This window comes from Chaetodon auriga, chromosome 8 (assembly GCF_051107435.1).
Source record: "Chaetodon auriga isolate fChaAug3 chromosome 8, fChaAug3.hap1, whole genome shotgun sequence".
NCBI lineage: Eukaryota > Metazoa > Chordata > Actinopteri > Chaetodontiformes > Chaetodontidae > Chaetodon > Chaetodon auriga.
In genome coordinates, this window is record NC_135081.1 from 1082357 (window position 1) to 1089461 (window position 7105).

The window sequence follows — 7105 nt, forward strand, 5'->3', positions numbered from 1 at the left end:
TATTTCAGAAATGTTTTGTTGTTGTTTTTGTTGTTTGTTTGTTTGTCTCCTGTTTCATTTCAGGACAATCTGAAACTTGCATACTGATTGCAGTTGTCAAAATTATGTTTAACCTGTGATGAAAATGTAAATGCAAATATAAATGACGCCATTTTAAACACACAGATGTGCCCAATATTTACGTCCTTACATCCTTACATTTGTAAATGAAATGTAAAATCCAAACGTATCATTATTTGTTCAAATATTCAAACAATCACAGCATACAAAACTGCATATGTTTTAATTTAGCTACAATTTAATCTAATTTGCTATAGAATGGAGCCTTTAATAGTAATCCATCTACAGGGTTATGGAATAGTTGACAGTGCCATGCTGTCTTTTGGTGAATAACAATAACAGCACCTGAATAGAGTAAGTAAAATAGTGCTTGCCAATGTGAAATGTGAAAAAAGAATACAAAAATTGTAACAAGATTCGACTATTATGTGATATGTGCTTGTTTTGTTACAAAACAAAAATCCTTACATTTTAAATCCGGGTTCAGTAAGATAACTGAAAGATTGCTGTTGACAATGAATGTTTTATTTGCTTAGGTAATGTTTTCAAACTAGTAAAACAAATACAGCGCATTTGGAACAACAGCAATTATGTGAACATAACAGGTAATAAAATACCCCTATTATAACAACCTAAAAAATCATATAGAATAAGAATAAGAATAAGAATTTGCAACAGTGTAAAGCAATTTCTTTTGGTCAAGATGCTCTCCATGGTGCTTCTGTAGAATGTAGTGAGGATGGGCGGGGGCAGGTGGGCTCTCCGCATCCTGTGCAGAAAATGCAGGCATTGCTGTGCCCTTTTCACCAGTGACGCAGTGTTCACAGACCAGGTGAGGTCATCTGTGATGTGCACCCCCAGCACCTTGGTGTGCTGACCACTTCCACAGCCGTGTTGTTGAGGAGAAGTGGAGCGTGGCTGGCCTGGTTCTTCCTGAAGTTGACAATGAGCTCTTTTGTTTTATCCATATTCAGGATCAGGTTGTTGACTTTGCACCAGGCCACCAGCTGCTCCACCTCCTCTCTGTAGGCCAGGTCATTGTCATCCCTGATGAGGCCTTCCACTGTTGTGTTGTCTGCAAACTTCACAAAGTGGTTGGTGGCAGCCCTGGGGACGCAGTCATGTGTCATGAGGGTAAACAGCAGAGGGCTCAGGACACAGCCCTGAGGGGAGCCGGTGCTGAGGGTGATGACACGGGAGGTGTTCTGTCTGACCCGCACTGACTGTGGTCTTTCAGTGAGGAAGTCAAGCAGCCCGTTCCAAAGGTGGGTGCTGAAGCCCAAGGGTCCCAGTTTGTCTACCAGATGCTGTGGAATGATGGTATTGAATGCTGAACTGAAGTCCAGACACAGCATCCGCACATGAGTGTTCTTCTGCTCCAGGTGTGCAAGGCTCAGGTAGAGAGCGGAGGAGATGGTGTCCTCAGTGGAGCGGTTAGGCCAGCAGGCAAACTGGAAGGGGTTGAATGTGGGAGGGAGTCTGGAGATGATGTTCTCCTTTACCAGCCTCTCAAAGCCCTTCATCATAATGGGAGTGAGTGCAGCCAAAAGTGAGTGAGTGATTGAGTGATGTGATTTGAGGTTTTTTTGGCACTGTGATGATGGTGGCAGACTTGAAGCGTGATGGGACTTTGGCTTGATCCAGTGAGGTGTTGCAAATGTTCGTTAGAACGTAAGCCAGCTTATCTGCACATATGAGGTGCATAATTGAGATTTTCTATGAAACAGTCATCATATTCTGGGTTATTGAAAATGAATTCACCATCAGATTATCAAATTTATCAAAAAACTACAGATGGAAATAATGAATAAATAATATTAACACATTACAGATGGCTCCTGTGCTTCTCAGCAGAGGACAGTACACAGTATATATATTGAATGCAGGTTGTTATGCACATGCAGGTGTTTATGCCTTTATTAGTATTGGCACAGAAGCACATGTATGCATATGTAACGGAGATACCAGGATCCAAATGCAGCGCTGACTGAACGGAGAAGCATGTGAGTCTCACAGATATTATCGTCCAGAGAGGGCAAGGCGAAAATCGTGGTCAGGATCACAGAACAGGGGTCTTTGCCAGGGAACAGGAGAGCAGACAAGGTCAAAGGCAGGCTGGGTCGAAACCGGGGAATCTGTCCGAAAGTGAACGCTGGAGAGTCTTGCATAAGGGCTAACAACAATCTGGCGAAGAGTGAGTGTGAAGGAGCCACTCAAGTATGGCAGTGGTTAGTGATTAGTGATTAGTCACAGGTGTGTGCTGGCTGAGCAGGTGTGCAGATGAAGGAGAGAGTAGCAGCAGATGAACTAGCTGATGTGACAGCACATACAAATTCATCAAAAGTCTCCTCTGCTGTTAAAATTGACTGATGACAGATGGATCAACTGTTGATGTAAACAAAACCATATGTCAACTCACATGATGCTTCAGAGGAAAGGACGTCTCAGTTCTCTAAAAAGACATTTCCTTGTTTCTTCTCTCCTTGCATGGTTTCCATGTTTTCCTTGCGCCTTTCCTTGCCTTTTAGTCCTTCCTACTGAGGATGCACAGAGAAACACAAAGAAAAAAAAACAGAGGAGGTTAGCTCCATGGTATACCCCCCAAACCCGCAAATTAAAGCAAACTTCACAAAAAATAGAAAGGAAATGGCGTTCTATCAATATGGAAGAAATTCGTTTCGCCTGGCAAGACAGTCTTAAAACATACAGGAAAGCCCTCCGCAGTGTTAGAGTAGCCTATTACTCTGCACTAATAGAGAAAATAAGAACAATCCCAGGTTTCTCATCAGCACTGAAGTCAGGCTGACAGAGAGCCATAATGCTGTTGTACCATGCATTCCTTTAGCTCTGAACACTATTGACTTCATGAGCTTCTTTAATGATAAAATTCTTACTATTAGAGAGAGAATTCATCACCTCCTGCCATCAATAGGTACTGATCTATTTTCACACAACACAGATATTATAGAAATTGTTATTAAACCTGTCTGACAGTTTTTCACCTGTCGACCTTCACCAAATAATTTCAATGATTTTGTCATCAAAATCATCAACTTGTATTTTAGACACCATCCCAACTAAGCTGCTTAAAGAAATGTTGCCCTTAATTGGCTCTACCTTATTAGACATGATCAGTCTGTCTTTATCAACAGGCTACGTACCACAGTCCTTTAAAGTAGCTGTAATAAAACCTCTACTTAAAAAGCCTACTCTTGATCCAGGGGTTTTAGTCAGCTATACACCCATGTATATCCAACCTTCCCTTTCTCTCAAAAAATCTTGAGAAAGCAGTTGCTAATCAGCTGTTTGACTTTCTACACAACAATAGTTTATTTGAGGATTTCTGGTCAGGATTTAGAGTGCATCATAACACAGAGACAGCACTGGTTAAAATGACAAATGACCTTCGAATCGCATCAGACAAAGGACTTGTCTCTGTAATTTTTTATTGCTATACAGATGATACCCAGCTATAGTTATCAATGAAGCCAGAAAAAAAACAATTAGTTAACTAGACTACAAGCGTGTCTTCAGGACATAAAGACCTGGATGACCTTTTCTGTTGCTAAACTTGGACAAAACTAAAGTTATAGTCCTAGGCCCTGAACACCTTAGAAACTCACTTTCTGATGACTTTGCAGTTATGGATTGCATTGTGCTGTCCTCCAGCACACTGTAAAGCATCTGAGAGTTATCTTTGATCAGGATATGCCTTTTAACTCCCATGTAAAACAAATTTCAAGGACTGCCTTTTTTCACCTACATAACATTGCAAAAATCAGGCACATCCTGTCTCAAAACGATCCAGAAAAACTAGTCCATGCATTTGCAACTTCCAGGTTGGATTATTGCAATTCCGTACTATCAGGCTGCCTTAATACCTTACTGAATAGTCTCCAGCTGATCCAGAACACCGCAGCACGTGTTCTGACAAAAATGAGGAAGAGAGATCATATTTATCCGATATTAGCCACTCGACACTGGCTCCCAGTAAAATTCTGAATACAATTTAAAATCCTTCTCCATAAATGACCATACCACCATAAATGGTCAGGCACCATCTTATCTTAAAGAGCTCATAGTACCCTATAACCACACTAGAACACTGTCAAGCTGATTACTGTCAAACAAGCTGCTCTTATGTTTGGCATTAGTAAGTTAGTAAGTGCTTTATTAATGCTTTATCAATAATAAATAATTTCATAGCCATGAAAAACTCATTAGTAACAACTTATAAAGCATGTCTTATTCAAGCGATACCAAAACAGCTGAAAACTAATAGGAATCATTCACAATATAAGAATAATTATGTAAAATACCTTTTTATTAACAAGTGATTTTGTTTTTAAAATAAAGAGGACAACAAAATGTTTTGTGTATGAATATAAATTTGAGCATATGAACTAATACAAAATAGTACAAACACTAAAGTACTCTTTAAATAGTTCAGGATGTTGGGTCCAACTCCTGTAATCTCTACATGTCAGATGAAACAACAATATATGTATTGTTAAACATGATTATATCCTACAGTGAAAATAGAAACCAAGCTCAGCTATATCTCATTACAGCGTGGTATTCCTTCACTGGAGCAAGCTGGAGTTTACATTCCTCACTGCTGTGAGAGAATTTCAAGTTTCTATTGAGCTCTCCAGTTCATATTCTGCCTGCAGTCATTGAATAATGGCCTTGATGGGCCTTTTCTATGTAAGAAATGGAGACCGAAAGTCATTTTAGTTGTCCAGTTCCTACAATCCTATTCTCCATTTTTCATAAACACATGTGCTCTCAAAGAACAAGGATATTGACAAAACTGATTCAAGGGAAACTGGTGTGCCATCTAATATTTAAAGTTGTCATAGTTCTCCTCTCCCTGTCTAACTTTGATTTTTTTGTTGCTCAACTAGATTGACAGGTTTAGAGCTGGGAATTTTCAGTGTGTATGAAACTCGATAACAAGCAGCACCTGAGGCTGTTTACCCTGTCACAGGCTGACCACAGTTATTTTCATGTAATAGTTCATTGTTTCAAATGTTATTAAAAGTTTGTTTAATTAATGTTTAATTAAAAGTTTCTGTAGTGTATGAGGCACCTTATTAAATACTGACTTTGTTTTGTCTCTGCCAGCATGACATGAAACAAAATGATCTGTATGCAATAATTATGGTAGCAGATTAAATAATATTCACAAATTAGTGAAATAGATCAAACAAATTTAGCAGAGAAAACAAACTCACTCTATCAGTTGTGTCAAAACAATAACATCAAACTCAGAAATGACACGAGAATGGGTCAGAAATTCATGTTCTTTGGAACTGAACTTCAAAGTCAAAATCCTCTAGATTCAATCACAAATGCACCCATGAAATATGAGGTCATTACCTCCTGTTCTCTGCCTCTGTTAGGAGACCTTACTGTTTTTTGATCCCAGCTTAATCTTAACAAAGACTGAAAGGGAAATTTTGGTTCAAAAGGAATTCCTAAATGGCAAGGTCAAAGCAAAGCTCTGCAAGATTATGAGATTATCAGTATGAATTACACTGCTACAACTTCACTTAAATTACATGTTAAATTTTTCAAATACCATGTAAACTGCTTTAAATATTGTTGCTCCACTCAAGGTTAAGAAGATGTCAAATGACAGAATCTCCACATGGTGAAGCTATGGGACAGCTGTGGTTGGTGGTTTGATTTCTGCAGACTACAGGGTTTTGGATGATTGGGTTTCTTTTACCTAACCAAGTCTTGCAAGCAGGTTGCTAGTTTTTAGGGTTATTTACTTTTATTTGGGCTCTTCCATACATATATATAATAGCTGAAAGAAAATCTGTATATTGTGAAGCTCCTTACATTATAAGTTAAATGCTAGAATTTCACTTGTGGAGAATGTTAACATTGTATCATATGCAGTTTAAAGGTAAAACAGTCATGTAATCCTGAGTTACAGCCTAGATTGAAAGATTGAAAATGTTTTGTATTTCTCTATTAGTGATAGTTGTTCAAATTATTTGTGTATTTCTGGGATCATTGAAGACTAGACATTGACAGTTTTAAGCAGAGTATTCCTGTACCTTGCATGATGTCATTATAGTCACCATAATTCCCTTGTAAATGAACTAATAGAAGTATATGAGAAATATGAGACAGCTACAGCTGTGAATATATTCTGTGTGATAAGATATAACTTTATTGATCCCACACTGGAGAAATTATGTTGTTACAGACAGAAATAATGGCGAGAATAAAGAAGGAGCCATAGAAAACCGATAAATAGACAATAAAAAATGAATACAAAATAGAATCAACTATATATGTGTACATCTTACACAAAAGGTGTATAAAAATAAAGGATGTTTTGTGTACTAGTTATATACTGAAACAGAGACAGAAATATTATGTATATTTTACTGTGAATTTTGAAATAGATGCAATCTGGATGATGAACTGAGCACTCTTTTTTTTTTATTATTATTGCTGAACTCTTTCTGTTTTAGAGAATTCCTCTTTGTTGCTTTGGAAAAAATTCTGGGACCCATAACACAATGTTATTACAGAGGCTGCTGAAAACTTTAAGATATTATTCTCCACTCACGAGCTACTCAACACTGTTCCCCACCTGCACCCAGTTCTCTGCATTAAATTTGGAAGAACTTGCATCCTTTTTCAATAACAAAGTAATTTCAGTTAAAGCCAGCATTGCTGCTGATATGAGGGCATATGACCTCAGCAAACCCTGTAAAAAGATCTAACCAATGCAAAATTCGCCTGTACTACATCAATTGAGCTTTGCAAGACTATCATTAAGTGTAACTCCTCCATCTCATGTACTGTCCCTGTACCGTTATTTTTAAAGTGGGTATTTGTCATGTCCTGAAGATTATAAATAAACAAATATGCAATAAATTATTGAAACTAAAAAAAGACAAAACTGAAATCCTACTAGTTGACCCTAAAACAAAATGAGGGATGAGGTTCAATGATCTTGGGAAATTAACATCCTGGATTAAATATGACATTATAAACCTTGGTGTTATCAGGTCTAAGT